Source organism: Centruroides sculpturatus, unplaced genomic scaffold (assembly GCF_000671375.1).
Source record: "Centruroides sculpturatus isolate CEXI.00-Female unplaced genomic scaffold, Cexi_2.0 scaffold93, whole genome shotgun sequence".
NCBI classification, from domain to species: domain Eukaryota; kingdom Metazoa; phylum Arthropoda; class Arachnida; order Scorpiones; family Buthidae; genus Centruroides; species Centruroides sculpturatus.
Window position 1 is genome coordinate 919,393 of NW_019384297.1, and position 18,881 is coordinate 938,273.

An 18,881-nucleotide genomic window follows, 5' to 3' on the forward strand; every position below is an offset into this window, starting at 1 on the left:
TAGTAACAACTCTTATCCAACTATCCACAATTTTTTATCCCTCAGACAAGAGCATTATTCAACGAGATACGCTCAGAAACATATAAGTTCTACACATATTTAAGTATCGTAGATAAGAAATATTACCTTCAATACCCATTTTTTTCTAAGAAATCAATAAAAATAATATGAAAACTGTCGAAGCAAATCTTATGTAACGTTAATAATAATAATAATAATAATAATAATTTCTATTACTGTAAAATAATATAATCAGGCAGAAAATATTTTAAAAAAGTGCAAAATCGACATAGATTTTTGTTTTATATCTTCTGGAATCGGTAATAAAAGTAGGAAAAAATGCTTACTGATAGATATTTGTGATAGAAGTGGAGAAAAAGCCATTTAAAGACGTTTCCTGTCCCACCATTCATTCAATGCCAGCATCAAATATATTTTACACTTGACTCAAACAAGAATGTCGTTGTTGCTTAACGCTACATTTCTCCTATAGAGTATTCTGTAGTAAGATTTCGTTTACCTTGCTACATAAACTCTCTTTCCTCCTTTACGCCATCCCATAATAACCTAGAGAATTTTCCGGCTAAGTATCCTAAAAGCCATCATTGTTCTATTGGTTCCTTGTAAGCAGAAGAAGCACGAATACTCGAAACGACATTTAAGAACAATGAAGCGGCCATTGAATTGGTCACTTTAAACGTTTCTCCTAAGATTATTTTTATGAAACAATTTACGATGCTGCAATCACCCACTTGCAATACAAATTGATAATTACACACAGATTAAATTCGTTATCGTCCCGGTGATTTAATATCTTTTCTAACTTTTTCTCTTGATTTTTACACCTTTATAAATTAATCATCCGGTGTCACATTATCACTTAAAATATATTAAAGTTGTTTCTTACGTTTTCTGTATATTAATTTAGGATATCAATCTTAATATTTGCGGAATTTCTTCTTAAATTATAACAATTTCGACTGGAATATTTACAAATAAACTACTTAAAATTCACTAATTATGTATGGTGAAGCGTGAACATGCAGTTAAGTTGTAAAATATATAAATAATTTAAACTAGAAGTTTATTAATTCAAACATCTTAATTTATAAATTAATCCATTTTCATAAATACATACATAAAAGCAATTACTTTTATTTACGTATAAACATAAGGATTTAAGCTTTAAATGCATCTTATACGCGTAATATAGAAAATATGTGAGTAAATGACGCCGATCCCTTTATAATCTGCATAAATTATTCATCAGTTTATAAAAGCTTGGACAAACACACAAAATTTAAATATGTAAACCGAGGATAATCTAGGAGATCGGAGGCCTTTATCATGTGTTTGACAAAAAAATTGAATCTAACTCGATCTGGATGTCATCTCGAGTGACACGACGTAACGGTACCCGTATCACGTGTCATAGAAGAGAAAGACTCCCGGATGTCATTACAAAATCGTGCCATTATTCTTCTTCGCACAATTAGTAGGTATTTATGACGTTATAAATAAGAGTTAATGCAGTGTCATACGGTGTAAGAGCAATTATATAAATCTAATTGATATGAAACACAATTGGACGGTGAGAACAATTATTGGCAACGTCAACAAAATAACAAGGTGCTGGCTTCTGTTGTACATCAGACGAATTGACCCAACTTCCATTCCCTTCAATTACACAATGAGAATACTAAAGAGTAGAAGGCGACTGCTCCTACTGCAGACAAGCACTATTTACATATCACTTACAATACTAGTTCACTTTTCTGCATACAAATGGAACATTGCACACTCCTGATGTTAAGAGAAAATATTTGCTTATACAATCGTCTCTTATACAACCCGCTCGCTCCCTTTTATGTGAACAGAAACGAAATACCATCGTTCTCAACTCGACATCCACAACAGAAACAATACAAGAAATTGAGAACTGTAACACTCTACAGAATTTTAACGACATTTTTCTCTCCAATTTTCCTTATAAATATATATATATAAAGTTTAAAGGATAGTTTTCAGTAATTAGATTTTACGTGACGCTCTTCATTATAATTTATTCTGAGTACTGGGACATAAATTATATTAATGTAACTTGTGATTATTAAACACTACTTCAAATTAAGGTTATCGATGCGGCAAATAAGGATGCTAGAAAGCACACAGATTTATGGTTAATTTACTATCAGACACGAGTTAAAAATTTAAAAAAAATAATAATAATAAATGTATTTTAGAGTTTAATACTTGACAACACTATTTAAATTTTGTGAAAAAATAAATAATAAATAATTCAAAATTCTAAATGGGTAAAAACATGTATATTTTTTTTATTTATGTAAAGGATATTATCCTTACAATATCCATTCATAAATAGTGAGATTTTAGAATATTTTATAATGTAAAAAAGGGAGGAAAGAGCATTGGTATGCACAGTTATTTTTTGAGAGCTTAAATAGCAGATTTGTATGTAAGATGCGATGAGGGAGAAGGAATTGTCGGGAACAAAAGGAAGCGTGGCATTTCGAGTCAGTCGGAATGTAAATATAGTATCTGTACAAGCTAAATGGAACGGTAGATTTGATGTAAGGAGATCTTTCGGTCTGTGGGTCTGGTAACGTTTCATTACATTGTCAAATTTTCGGCGTTACTGTTCGTCGCATCAAATGTGGAATGCGAGATGCGCTTTTAGGGATGCGGAAGAGAAAGCCGTTTATGAGAGAAACGGAATGTATACAGACGAAAGATCTGTCGAGGTCGGAGAATAACCAGGTATTTCTGTGCCGATGATCGAGTCGGATGATGGAATGTTATTGTCAGAGCCAAAACAGAATGGTTGCATCGTAGATGAAACCGTTTTTTGGTATAAGTAGACGAGATACATTTCTGGTTATTGCGCTTCCATTCTCTGCAATGATAACGTGGAGTTGAGGGTGTTTTGTATACCAAATTTAACTCATGTTCCGTATTTGATACAAATGCTTTGATTATATCGAGAAAAAAATCAATGTGAACTTTGTAGCATTCGCTTTTTTTTATTAGATTTTTCTGAATTTCTTTCTTGTAAACTTTGCCTTCTTTTTTTATTAAGAAAATTCAAGAGTTAGCTTTTTATTGATCCAATTTTACAGCTTATTCTTTATATTATATTGTTTTATTTTTATGATAAGATGGTTAAAAAATAAAATTTTATTCGATCGTTGACTAAACAATTGAACCGAATCAGATTTTATAGTAACAACTCTTATCCAACTATCCACAATTTTTTATCCCTCAGACAAGAGCATTATTCAACGAGATACGCTCAGAAACATATAAGTTCTACACATATTTAAGTATCGTAGATAAGAAATATTACCTTCAATACCCATTTTTTTCTAAGAAATCAATAAAAATAATATGAAAACTGTCGAAGCAAATCTTATGTAACGTTAATAATAATAATAATAATAATAATAATTTCTATTACTGTAAAATAATATAATCAGGCAGAAAATATTTTAAAAAAGTGCAAAATCGACATAGATTTTTGTTTTATATCTTCTGGAATCGGTAATAAAAGTAGGAAAAAATGCTTACTGATAGATATTTGTGATAGAAGTGGAGAAAAAGCCATTTAAAGACGTTTCCTGTCCCACCATTCATTCAATGCCAGCATCAAATATATTTTACACTTGACTCAAACAAGAATGTCGTTGTTGCTTAACGCTACATTTCTCCTATAGAGTATTCTGTAGTAAGATTTCGTTTACCTTGCTACATAAACTCTCTTTCCTCCTTTACGCCATCCCATAATAACCTAGAGAATTTTCCGGCTAAGTATCCTAAAAGCCATCATTGTTCTATTGGTTCCTTGTAAGCAGAAGAAGCACGAATACTCGAAACGACATTTAAGAACAATGAAGCGGCCATTGAATTGGTCACTTTAAACGTTTCTCCTAAGATTATTTTTATGAAACAATTTACGATGCTGCAATCACCCACTTGCAATACAAATTGATAATTACACACAGATTAAATTCGTTATCGTCCCGGTGATTTAATATCTTTTCTAACTTTTTCTCTTGATTTTTACACCTTTATAAATTAATCATCCGGTGTCACATTATCACTTAAAATATATTAAAGTTGTTTCTTACGTTTTCTGTATATTAATTTAGGATATCAATCTTAATATTTGCGGAATTTCTTCTTAAATTATAACAATTTCGACTGGAATATTTACAAATAAACTACTTAAAATTCACTAATTATGTATGGTGAAGCGTGAACATGCAGTTAAGTTGTAAAATATATAAATAATTTAAACTAGAAGTTTATTAATTCAAACATCTTAATTTATAAATTAATCCATTTTCATAAATACATACATAAAAGCAATTACTTTTATTTACGTATAAACATAAGGATTTAAGCTTTAAATGCATCTTATACGCGTAATATAGAAAATATGTGAGTAAATGACGCCGATCCCTTTATAATCTGCATAAATTATTCATCAGTTTATAAAAGCTTGGACAAACACACAAAATTTAAATATGTAAACCGAGGATAATCTAGGAGATCGGAGGCCTTTATCATGTGTTTGACAAAAAAATTGAATCTAACTCGATCTGGATGTCATCTCGAGTGACACGACGTAACGGTACCCGTATCACGTGTCATAGAAGAGAAAGACTCCCGGATGTCATTACAAAATCGTGCCATTATTCTTCTTCGCACAATTAGTAGGTATTTATGACGTTATAAATAAGAGTTAATGCAGTGTCATACGGTGTAAGAGCAATTATATAAATCTAATTGATATGAAACACAATTGGACGGTGAGAACAATTATTGGCAACGTCAACAAAATAACAAGGTGCTGGCTTCTGTTGTACATCAGACGAATTGACCCAACTTCCATTCCCTTCAATTACACAATGAGAATACTAAAGAGTAGAAGGCGACTGCTCCTACTGCAGACAAGCACTATTTACATATCACTTACAATACTAGTTCACTTTTCTGCATACAAATGGAACATTGCACACTCCTGATGTTAAGAGAAAATATTTGCTTATACAATCGTCTCTTATACAACCCGCTCGCTCCCTTTTATGTGAACAGAAACGAAATACCATCGTTCTCAACTCGACATCCACAACAGAAACAATACAAGAAATTGAGAACTGTAACACTCTACAGAATTTTAACGACATTTTTNACTTTATATAAATTAAATATTTATACATTTTTTTAAAATAAAAAAATCGATTAAAATGAGAATTTTTAATTACGCCAACGTGACTAAATTATAACAATTTTATACGCTGAAGCTTAAGAAATGATAATTCTCGATCGTTTCTAATTTTAAAACTTCAATTAAATAAAATGAAGATAAATTAGTTAAAATTATAATTAAACTAGATGAATATTGATAAATTAATTTACAAAACGAAATATATATAAGTGAGAAAACTAGTAGAAAAATCTCTCTCTCTCTCTTTCCTCTCTTCTCTTCTCTCTCCACTCTCGCTTCCTATTTTTTTATATTTACACGTTTCGATGTAAATTAAATATTTAGAAAATGGTAAAAGTAAAAATTTCAAGTAAAAGAGAACTTGCCATAATTGATTAAACGTATCTTGGGTCAAGTTTTAATGTGGAAACACACGGCGAAACATGTAAAGTGTATCTTACTACTAATGTGGTCGTGTCCCTCGAAGATTACAATATTCTAAGGGGACCATTTATAGCCAGGATTAAGATATTAATGTAGAGGGAAGAGGGATAACAACAGATGTGTTCGGTAATGACATCCCAGAAACTCAATCTGTCTCTACATTGGAACAGACTGTTTGATTCAAATTTAATTGCTTCCGTCTCATATATGTATCAGTTTATCTGTAACGAAGCAGATGTGCACTACAGGATTAAAGAGAAAACACATTTAAATATCAAACTAGTTCAGACAAGACGATACTATCTTAATAAATCTATTTAAATTCTCCCTTCATGAATACAGTCAGGAAATTACTATTTTCTATCTCTCTCCTCTCTCTCTCTCTCTCTCTCCAGTATCAGTCCGTTAAGAAATGTTACATATATGTATATATATACACATATACGTGTATGTATATAGTAGATACGTCTTCTATGTTTTATTACAAATTTTATTTTCCGTTTAATTTATAAATTACCAAGAGATTTAAGTGAAAAGGTTTGTGTGAAGTCATTACTTTAATTAATTTGGAAGCTTTGGTAGAGGAGAAGAAAGTTCCTGGATAAACTTGGGTACGTTAAAGCATGATTTGCATTTAAGTATTGGTTTGATCTTGCAGAATTCTTCTTTATTTGTTTAACTTTTAGAAAAATTTCTTTACGAGACAGTTAAAATTTATTAAAGTAAACCTTAAATGAACACTTCCGAAGATATAAATACTAAAATTTCAATATAAATAAATTATTTTACTTGTTATAAAGTTTATTAATTAATTTTAAAGTTTAATATCTAAATTTAAAGATAATTTTTTTTAAAAAAAATAAGAAATTGAAATGAATATGAAAAAAAATTTTTTTTCTACATAACCATAAACATTGTTACAATCTCTCAATTTAATGTTCAAATTTATGTATATATAAATATAAATTTTATTCGGCAGAAGAATTATTGTTAAAATATTTTCAGTGCTTTTATCAAAAGATTAAAATTAGAATATTTATCTGTCATTTCACGTTTGATTTTTTACGAATTAAATCGTTTCGTTAATGGATACTCGCATTAAATAAATGGATAACAGGTTTTCTAAATTGCAATAAAATCCAAGAAAATAATATCGTAAATGGTGTAATAAAAATATATATGTATATGTACGTAGACATAATTTTTAACATAAATGTTATATATATATATACACATATCTTTTTTTATTTTTAAACGAATAATTTATATTTTTGAATTTCACATTTTGTACATATTTTTTATTCTCTGAAAAGTATTTTTTTTTTCCTTTACCAGATTTTTCTCACAATCCATGTTTTAAAAATGATTCCTCTTTACATAAACACGCGATAAGATTTTGCATAACTACTTCTTTATACGCTTTACTCTTCAAAATCGCATGTTTACATCACGAAAATAGTTCTAACCGAAAATTTTCTTTAGTTTTTCATGAATTTTAAGGAGTTATTCTGAATATCTCTAACTTTTTTCGATATTCAATAATGTTTGTTTGGATTTTATATATATATATATATTATTTTTAAAGGTTTCTTCTTCATTTATGTTCTCGTTGTTTTTTACATCCTTTAGTATAAGATTAAATAGAGTCGGATTCGTTATGATGAACGTCTATTTATCACAATTTCGATCTAGAGGGAAAAAAATCAAAGGAAAAATCAACATTCTTTAAAACATTCCAATCCTGACAAGTTAAATCAACTCGGACTTTGTCTAACCAATAAGAGTAGAGAAAGAGCAAAAGAATGACAACCGTCGATTCTGAAGTTCGGTTCTACTTTGTTTGAAAGAGATTTAGTCAGAAAGATTCTCACAGATCAAGTTGTCGACCAAACCACAATGAACGTGGGATCAAAATCGTATTCCTAAAGGAAGTAAAAGCTCAATGTTAAAAAAAATGAATAGGTATAAAAAAAAGGAGAAAAAAGGCACTTTCATTTACCTCAGTTTTGATGTTCCCAAAGCGTAACTGCGCTGACAAGTATAGAAAATAACATCGAAATTTGAGGATTTGAGTTGAATTCTCTACGGTAATAGAAATAGGTTCGAATTTTTTCTGTTTTTTTTCTAACGAATTTAAGAAAAGATGCTATCGAACTATTGCTTTAATGTTCGAGGAGAAGAAACTCTTTCATAACTTAAAAAAATAACTTTTTTTTTCGATACTGATAATTCTGCTTTCCTCGTTATTTTATTAATATAATTTTCTTTATAATTTAAGTATTAAAATATATAATAAAATTTTAAAATAAATATCTTCGATATTTCTGCATATATGTATGTATATATATTCTTTCTTTAATAGGAAAAGAGATTTTTCTACATTTTATCTTCTGGTCCATTTCTTCAGATTCAAGCAGGAGAGATGAATTGCAAATAGTCTGGATCCAGAGTAATTTCCTGAACTCCTGCTAAGAACTGCAATCCATCTCTTAGAAACACTTTTTCGCTCCAACAAGTCTTTGGACAGACTTCCCTTCATAGTTGTTTTGCTTCCGCAAGAGCAAACACTAGACAATATTTCAATCTTGGATCTGACATTCCCTACAAACTTAAACCTACGACTTGTTCCCACGTGGAAAAAACCACCAATATTATTTCCATAGTTTGAAAGAAAATATCAAAGGAAAATAAAATTTTTATATTTTATAAAAAAAAAAGAAAGAAATAATAATAATAAAGAAAAAACTTTAATCTGCTCATAGTTCTGTTTTTAAAAACAAACGTTCTAAACTGTTTAGTAACTAATCAAAATATAGGAAATATTATAATTTGATAGTTTTTTAAGACGTTAAATATTTATTTTTACACGAAAAGAAATGAAAATGTTCGATTTGTTACCATTGGAAACATTATAACTTTCAAATGTTTTGTAAAGCAAAACGGAGTGCGCCTGTAAATAATACTTCACTGCAGTATACATATATCATGAGGAAAAGACTAATCTATAATTTATATAGTTTAATTTTCGCTTTAAATTATAAATTAACATAGAATAGCCAAATAAAACTTTAAATAAACAAATAAATAATTTAAAGCAATTGTAATATAATTTTCATAATGCTTAGAATACATTTAAATTTAATAAAATGTAATAAAAGAAATGTGTAGATGCCTTAGGAAAAATCAGAAACCTTTATTCCGTACGTTGATAAATATTAAATATTTAAAAATATTTGATCAGGTCAAACTTAAGAAGAGTAGAGTAATGACTAGAAGGCAACCCGAGGGTAAAAACGAACTATCTCTCGTTTTCTTGTATTTAGTAAGGTATCCAATACTTTTCTGGACACCAACACTTTAGAATAGCTAAGGTTATGACGACATAATGGCCTATAAAACCACACGAACTAATGGTAAGGCGTAACCACCATGGATCGTTACAAAGTCAGCGAGTCTCCAAGGCTGGAAGCTAGTCATAAAATCACTATTATGTTTCCTATTTTATCTATAAGACTTATCGATATCACGTGACATACGTGACGTTAATTCTTTAAAACGAGAAAGCTATTCACGCAGACAATTGATCCAGTAACGATAAGACCAGCGAAAGATTCGGATGCTTACAAAGTATAATAAAGATATAATTAGAAAGAATTATTGTTTAAACATCCCACTCGAAACAGATAAATTCTTCTTTTAAGAGTCGAAAGTATTAGCAAAAACCATTAAACTTTTAAATATAATTAAAATATGTTTGGTTATTGTAATTTAGAAATTGTTTCATTAATAATGTAATCAAAGAGGAAGAGAAGGAGAGAGATTTATACATGTCTATATACACAGAGAGAAGAGAGAGGATAGTTATTAACATTCGCAATCGCATCTAGTTTTAATTATTATTCAGTTAACCTCCTTAAGCGCATCTTTAGTAATAATAGAATGAATCGATTATATATTAAATACTCATCCTTTAAATTATATTGTGAATATAAACATAACATAACCATCGGAGTGAGTAAGTTACGGTATAATAATCAATATAACTAACAGGTGAGTCACATTTAACTGTTACTGGAGTGTAGCCGCAACATAATGAGATCATTATGAAATATCTAGTCTTCACTTGTCTTACTGTCAGACCACTGTAAATTAAAACATCCAAAAGCTTGTAGTATGATGCCGAACAGAATACGAGGGCAAGATGGATTATACCATTACCTACCACCTATTCAGCTGGTAATGGGTCAATTAAGTGAGACTAGCCACTGCCCCGTGATAGACCAGGATCATTAGTCGTTGCCGTGCTATAAAATTCACTTCCCTAGTCCGGATTCTACTATATTCCTCTGCGTCATGCTCGTTGGATTGTTCATCTATCATTTCCTCTTATCTCTTCCTCTCTGCACCTTGTGCTCTAAACTACACAGTTACAGTCATCGTCACTCACATTCACATTCCTGAGCACGAACGGTTCACATTCTCCGATGCTTGAATAAACCTTCTCGTTAATTGTCAACCAACATTAGTTCGTCTTTTAGCATACTTGCACGTCTTCGTCCACTCTTCTTTGTTGGTTTTGCCTTTATCGTTCTGAAGAACGACACAATTCTATTGTAGCAAAGTTTAAACTAACGATCTTATAAATTATTTTAGTTGTTGGGATATTGAATTGTTATGAAGCGTGGTCTCTAACACTTTTATCTGCTTTTGCTATCGGAAATGATAGTGTTTACATATTGATTTATCGAGTTGCGGGTTTTATCTTTGCTTCGGTTTATTTTACATCGCTTCTACAAATTACATTCGAAGAAATTTCCAATTTAATTAAAAACTTATACGCAAATAACGTCTTTTATATATCGGTTTATATGAAAAAATTAAATTATTACGTTAGATAATTATGTAATTTGCTTTGATTATCTTTAATATAGTAAATAAAGTAAAAATTTAAATTGTAAATACGTTCTTTGCATTGTTTATAACTTCAGATTTGGGGAGGAAGCCTTTGGAAATCTTACTTTAGAATTCAAATGGAATATTACTGATTTGATTTACGGTTATCATTATACTTTTTTTTCCTCGGAAAGATTTTATTTATATTTCTTCCTCTTATCTTGGAGGTGTTTTAAGCTGATTCTTCTTCGAGGGAAATGATAAAGGAAACGCTACTTAATCCATTGTTTATATAGTAACTTTCCTCCTACATTGAAATGACATTATAGAAATATAGTAGGAGAGAAAACTAAAGTACACAAGCTTTATTACGGACATTTGTTTGAGATGATCTATGAGTAACTACTCAAAGTAAGGACGAATTTTGTAAGAAGTAGATAAAGATAAAAATGATTGCTTCTTCATATAAAAAATTCCTGAACTCAGAATAGATAGTGGAAATCGAAAAAGTCACGTGCCAAGTCCTTAAGACCATCAACCATTAATGATCCAAATATTTGTTATTAGCGATATTTATTTTTATGATATCGAGTTAGTTGATATTTCTACTCCTCTATGACGGTCTCTCAAATCTTTAGAGAAGACCCATTTCCAGATGTTGTAACTCCCAAACTTAGATCTATCCTGTTATCCATCAAATGTCTACACCATTTGTTTTCCCTACTGACACTTTTCTCCTGAGAGGTCATCTAAAGCAGTTTGCACAATAGTTTACTTTTCTCCAACACTTTAACTTTTTTTAAAACGTGAAAATTCAAATAAAATAAATGAGAGTAGTTTCATTATCTGATAATGAGTAGTTTGTTTCAACCTTTTGATCTAGGAAATTTACAGTGAAGTATCATTTACAGGGGCTACTCTGTAATGAGAACAATTTCAAATAATACCATATTATTTAAGATTTAATATTCTGGAGAATATTAAAAGAAAAATATCCNATTAAATATAAATTTTTAATTGATTAAAATTTTTATATATATATATTTTATTTACAAAAAAACAATTTAATAGAATTTTAAATATTTCATTGTAATTAATTAATTAATTATAAAGTTAATTTAACTTTATAATTAATTGTTTCCAGTATAAATATTAAGAATAAGAAAAAGGAACAGGAGAAATTAAATAAATAAAGGAAGCTATAAATTTATATATGCTGTAATTTATTAAAAAAGATGGAACAAATATACAAATAAGTAGAACAATCAAAATGGATTTATAAGAGGTTAAAAATCTGGATACCTAACTGGATTAAACATACATTACAATCAAATTTAGATTCAGAATAAATCTTCCAACCATTATCATCCTGCTCTTCCCTTTCAGAGAACAAAATAGATTTAGAAACTGATCGTTAGCTGAATGATTTTATTTGATACTCTATCACTACTCTTATATAATTTCTTTTACTCCTTTATTTTTATTATTTTTTTAAAAAAAGTTTTTAATCTTTTCTCATAATAATTCTTACTCTTTTCTTCACAGCTAAGAAGGAAAATAATCATAAATATCCACTTCTTAATTAACAAAACTAATTAATATATGTATTAATTAATATATTTCAATTAATTTTTATAGTTTTATTTATAAAAAAAATTGAAATAAAAATTCTAATTTAAGAAATATATGTTTTAAGTATATGATCTTGAGTTAAAGCAATTATAAAAATAATAATTTAATGATTTAATATTTATATTAAATTAGAAATATTATACTTAAATATTTTTTTAGTTTCTATTATTTAAAATTTAATTAATTTTATTAATTCTAATTGCATTTTTCTCAATTTTTCCTTCTTTTATAAGCCTTATAAACTAATTTATCAATATATTATAAATGTATTTTATCTATAATCTTATATAATAATTGATAACCATTATCTGATTAAGTAGACCGGTTGTAATCTATTATTATACAGTATTTAAGGTAATTATATGTAATATTATCATTGACTTTATAGAGTTTATTAAGTTAATAATTTTACATTAAACTATATATGTACTACTAGATAGGTTCTAGTATAGAATTATGATACAAGATATATCTGATAGCTATTACTAGATTCTACATAAATTAGAATAAAGATAAATATATATATTTTTTCCTTCCATTAATACTTTGCTAGCCATATATATATAGATAATTTCATTTTCTTCAATTGAAAGGATGTTAGTGCCATCTGTGAACGAAAAACTAAATTATTATTTTTAAAAAAATATATAAATATAATGACTTAATTAATTATATTACATAAAATAAATAATTTAAAATATATATATAAATGATGAAAAATAATTTACATAATTTAATTTTTTGGTAGTTTTTCTTCTTCTAATTGTTTTAAGTTCATAAAATTTATACCTGTCTTGCATCATTTGAGATTTTTTATTTATATATTTATTTGCTTATTATTATTATTATTATAAGTAGAAGTATCTTTAATTTAAGAAAAACTCATGGCAAACGGAATAAAGTTTGTATCACAATTGCATAAATAAAAATTAATGAAATTAAACTGTAACTCTTAATGAATATAATGCACATCTGTCTAATTATATGAAAATTAAAATTTATTTTACATTCTAAATATATATATATATATATATAATGCAATACAAGAGTTTCAACTGATTAAAAGTTTAATTTCTTTTGTTGTACAATTTGGCAGCAAAATCAATTACATTTTTATCTTAGAGCTGTTATCGAGAAGCTTTTTTTTTCCCTGACAGACCTTAAAGTAAGATATTCCAGTTGCGAGCATTCAATAAACGATAATTTCAGCAACTTGGCCAAGAATTACATTCACTAAAGGCTGGAAAATAAACTTAAATTACAAAAGTCCCAAATATTCTTAAATGTTACTAAAAGAAAATGCTTTAAAACAACAACAAAAAATTGTATCAGTATAACATTTAAATATAATGAGTAGAAAAACATTAATTTTAACTTTTTTTTTATTAAAATTAATTTTTTTGAAAGATTTTAGCCCCCTTAGCTCCCCTTGGATACGTTACAACAACCCTCAAATCCGTAGATTCACTCTAATCATTAGACATCAATGCTCATTTACATCACCATCATCATTTACAACTGATTTATTATCATAACCCTTTAATTTTATTCTTTTCCAAGGTGGCGTTTAAAAGTTCTTATATCCATATTTTAAAACCGTGAATATGTAATTAAAGTAAACATTCTAATTGCACCGCAAATTCACACACCGAAGCGAACTGATAATTGAAAATGATTAACTTAAGGAAATATCTCATGCGAAAGAGAAGAGTTCCTTATTTTCGCTCAATATTTATCTAACTGAAGGATTTTTTTTAAAGTTTAACATACAGATCTGAGGATAAATAACTCGTTAACAATTTATAACACACTAAGAAAGCTTTATAAATAATAAAAATAGGTTACGAAGCAAGATCAAGAACTCATGCGTAACGATTGTAAGAAAGGCAGGTTTAATTAAATCAAAATAAAACAGTATTATTAAAAGTTTAATTTCCTTTAAACTACAAGCCATGTCAAAATTAATAAATGGATCATTTCGGGGAGGAACGTGTAAAAATGTTGCTGGCGTGACGTCGTAGTCGTTAAGTGTGGTTGACGTAATTGCTCGAGGTATAAGGGTCATCAATAGCATCGATATGAGAATGAGATAATTAGACTTGTTAGAAGTAGGTAATATTTAGTGGACGTATCTCCTGGTAGAGGAAGGTCAATGCTTTGTGTTTTTACATATAATCACAATGTGACATTTTAATGACCTTCCCTCGGTAACTCTCCTAGTTAATCCCTTAATGTTAGAAATGTCGGATTTCTGCTAACTTCACGCATGGTCCAACACAACACCCATTAACCCCTTTAAAATATTTTAAACTGTAAAATACTCATCTTCTCTGCGCAGTATAAGGTCGTTAAAATTACGCTATCCACTTGCTAGTCGCCTTGTAGTGTCATTAATTTTAATTTCAAATCAAGTCGTTGTGTTTTATTCATTCAACGGTGTGGGTCTCTCAGTCAACAGGGGAAAAGTTTCGGCATAAATTAAAGGAGAAAAGCAAAGTTCTTAAGCGACAGGAAATGTAACTAAACAACCAACTCCAGCTGTTATCTACAACTATGGCAATCCTTCTATGCAAGAATAGATTGCTTGTTTTTATCGACTTTTCCCCCTCTTTTCTTTCATAAAAACAAAATATTAAAAAAAATCTCTAAATTTCTAAAATTAAAATTAATACCCCGTTTAATTTAATTAAAATTCCTATTTTAATGCGTTATAGTATTTTAACTTTTCGAATGAATGAATAAGTCGCGCGCTAGCGACTCGTTCATTCAAGTCTCGTGCATTCATTCAAAAATAGAAATTCTTCTGACGTCATAATTACAACATTTCATTCATAATTTCATTACTTTTTTTTAATTTTTAAATTATGTAAATTTATTTATTACTTTTTTAAAGAGGTTTTTTTTCTGAAATAAATAATTATCGAAATAATTGGTATTTTTTATAATCCTCTCATCAATTTTGAAGCTATCGTCTCCCTCTCTACAACCATTCAGTTCATCAAATGAGAAGGTTTTTCTACAGACAGGTTTGCTTGTAAAAGAACAGCTGCCAACGACACTCCTGGAATTCATTTTGGATCCAAGATGACTTTAAGTCAGGAATTCCTATTTAATAAGTCTGCGATGTTCTGACAATCGGCAGCTTCTCTATTCCGAATTTTCCTTTTTTATATTATTCATGGCATATATTCCTTAATTTTTATTTATTTATTTAAATATTCTAAAATATACAAATAAAATTTTTATCGATTCGTTTATCATCCTCACAATAAAAATAAATAATAAATAATAACAATAATAATTAAAATGTTCATTAGTAGCGACATCTGTCGAGTATAACTAAAATTAAACTGTACTTATTTTATTATTTATCTAATATAGATTAATATAATAAAAATAAATTTATAAATAAAAAATAAAATATAAAATAATGTGAAATGTTAAATCTACTTAATAATTATATTTTATTTATTTTTTTAATGTAAAAATATGAAACATTTAAAAAAAAATTAAATATAATAATGTGATAAAGGAAAAATTTAAATACTTCAAAATAATTTATAAAATTAAGTTAAAAGAGCGAAAAATGCATAATTCAAAACTTTAATTTCATAAAATATAAAATATTCACAATAATTTTTTTTTATTTTTCATTTTAACACTCAAATTTATTTTTTAAATGTTCAGAGTTCATATTTAAATTAAATATATTATACTTTCTAATTTTTAAATAAAATTATAATTTTATAGTTGTCAAACTTAATCTTCATCTTCATCCAGATACCTATATATGTATGTATATTTATATATACAAAACTATTTAAACTTAAGTAAAATTTGTGATTTATAACACCAGTTATCATTGACCATTAATTTTCTTTAAACTCCAAGAGAGGTAGGTTCTCGCATTAAAATTTCCAATGAATCTTGCAGACTTAGACGTCTTTTGATTACAGTTTCGTTTTTCTAGTAAAGTTTACTTGAAACAGGACGTCTAGATTTCTTTCTTTTCTTTTTTTTAATTTTTTTTTAAGCGTAATACATTTACCGGCAAGCGAAAGATCTTATCTCTCTCCATAGTGCTATAGATCAGAGAAGACATTTGGCAAAGTCGTTGAGGTAAAACTGAGTATCTCAGACATATGATGCATAGAAATGCCTCTCTTAACTCTACCTTACTGCATCTATCTGAGTAGGAGAAAGTAATAATAAAAATATGTAAAAACTGGATAGAATATTAAATATATTGCTAGTTGAAGGATGAAGTAGAGATAAAATTGTTTGAGTTAGTTTTTTTTAGCCTTATTAATATTTATTTGCTATCTTAAAGTTGTATTTATGGTTATTATAGAGTTATTTTTGACAAATAGTTATATACATATATATATGAATAAATAAATTGAATAATTTTTTTTTTCTGGAAAGTGAATGGAGATTTTAGGTAATTTTGTAAAATTAATTGATTTTTTTTAGGATTTTGAATATTTTTTTAATATTAAAAAATTTATATATTTATAATCAGATTGCCTGTTGAATATTTAATGAGAAATTTAATAAAAAATTTGTTTATTTTCATTTAACATATAACCTTCAATAATTAACTTTCTTATTATGAACAAATTTAAGGTATTTATTTAAGCAGTTAGTTTTTTACAATTTTTATTAAAATTAATGTATTATAATTTTATAAAATAGAAAAAATTAAATTCATTTTTTACTTGCTACACTTTTTACTTTTATTTTATAAGGTATATATTTCTTTAATTTAATTTTATTTTTTATAGTTATAAATTTTATCAGTAAACAATTTTATACTTAATTTTATTTACAGATTTTTGTTTATATCATGATAAGTATACAAGGTATACAAAAAATAATAATTTTTATAGTTTCCTAATTCGTCGATGGATGGCGCCACATTATAATAATTAATAGGCATTGTTAACATCTAGAGTAACTTAATAAAATAANATTTAATATATTAAGTTTTGATATTTTAGCTTTCAATTTTATAAAATTTAATTTTATTTGTTAAAACTAATAAAATGTATTCAAATAAAATATTTTGTTACTAAAATTTTAAATTCTACATTTAATAATTTATTTCTGCTTTTCATTTGTTCAGAAATAAAATAAAAAAAAGCTTTCCAACAATTCAATATTTCCTCTATAATGCAGTAGATTCTTCCTTTAATCCTTCTATCTTTAATCTGCTGTCGTTCAATCTAGGATCATGACAAAACCCACTAACTGAAAGGTTTATCTGCTCATCTTATAATCTTTCCTAAAACAAGAAATTCTTACATGTTCAATTTAATTTTAAATCCCACAGATAATATTTATTAATTTATTAATATCATTTATTAGTAAGGTCTTTTTTCAAAAGAATCTGATAATAATTTTACTTTTCTAATCTTTTATTGTTTGTAAAGACAATCATAACCTCTGAACAAACAATGGCTTCGCTGTATTCTGAGACTAATGTTAAGATATATCCTATCATCACTTGCAAATATTGATCCAAGATATAAGAACTTATCTTCATGTTCAATCTTTTTCATAGAAGATCTATTAAGATTTTAATTTGATAAGTTCATTCTATTTAAAAATTTATGTATTAAATCGTTTTTATTTTACAATTATATTATTATTATTATTAACGAGTCTCGTTAAAGTTGTTGAAAAATACAATTATTATTATTATTTATTTCTTTAATGAAAAGAAATGATAGAAAAAATCGGCTTCACTGCTTAACTTATGATTTTGCGGTAAAACCAACTTTACAGGTATTTATAAAATTTATAAAATTAAATTTTGTGATTAATTCGTAATGAATCGTTACTATATTATGTCAAATGAGATAGTTTAATATGAAGGAAATAATTTTAATAAAACATAATTCACGTTATACAAGGAAGTTGAATGGGAATGGCTATTTTTTCGTTTCATTAACAAGAATGATTTTTTTTTTTTTATCTTCAGTTGACTTCGAACGACAAAACTCTGTCTCACGTCTTTTCCTTATATTGTGCACTATATATAATTAACTTTATCTTATCGGCAAGTTTCAGTTGAAGAAAAAAAAACACTCAAGCAGAAAGAAGGAAACGTCGTTTTTTTTTTCTTTCTTCTTTCTCTTTTTCGTCTCTCTGTGCTATTGATCAGCTAGGAAACTCCAGATTTGTGCCATCAGGATTAACAACGCTGTACCCTACAACAGCAACGGACTTCGGCAAACACAGAAATTAGATAGCTACGGAAAACAAATAGGGCACGTCTCGAGCCTTTTTTTTTTCCTGTTTTATTTTTGCACCGTGTTACGTTTAATCAGTTATGTATGGATAAAATATCGCATCATAGCAAACGTCATATATATACATTAGCTTAATATACTAGTTTTTCATATATCAATTATAATTGCACAACAACATAGAATTATATCGATATTATTTCGATTATTAATGCATTTGTCAAGAGCAATAAAGTTTAATATCAACATAAAACGAAATTATTGGTAAATATCATTATTATATTTATAGTTGCAGAATTAGTTATATTATTGATCTAAGTTAATTTGAAGCATTCGCTATTTGCATTGAGAAAATGAGTAGTTTTGTTATGCATTTTGCTAGCTCTCATTAGACGAAATTCTCAAACCGCATTGTTTATTTATGAATGTACTTT

The 18,881-nt window shown here is 27.5% G+C and overlaps 1 long non-coding RNA gene across 1 annotated transcript; it reads right to left on the reverse strand.

Moving 5' to 3' along the window:
- Positions 1-7,009: 7,009 nt before the first annotated feature.
- Positions 7,010-7,924, reverse strand: LOC111624922. The gene is made up of 3 exons (XR_002756660.1): positions 7,671-7,924; positions 7,447-7,593; positions 7,010-7,359 (listed from the first exon to the last, which is right to left on the reverse strand). It is a non-coding gene; the product is annotated as an uncharacterized LOC111624922 (long non-coding RNA).
- Positions 7,925-18,881: the final 10,957 nt, after the last annotated feature.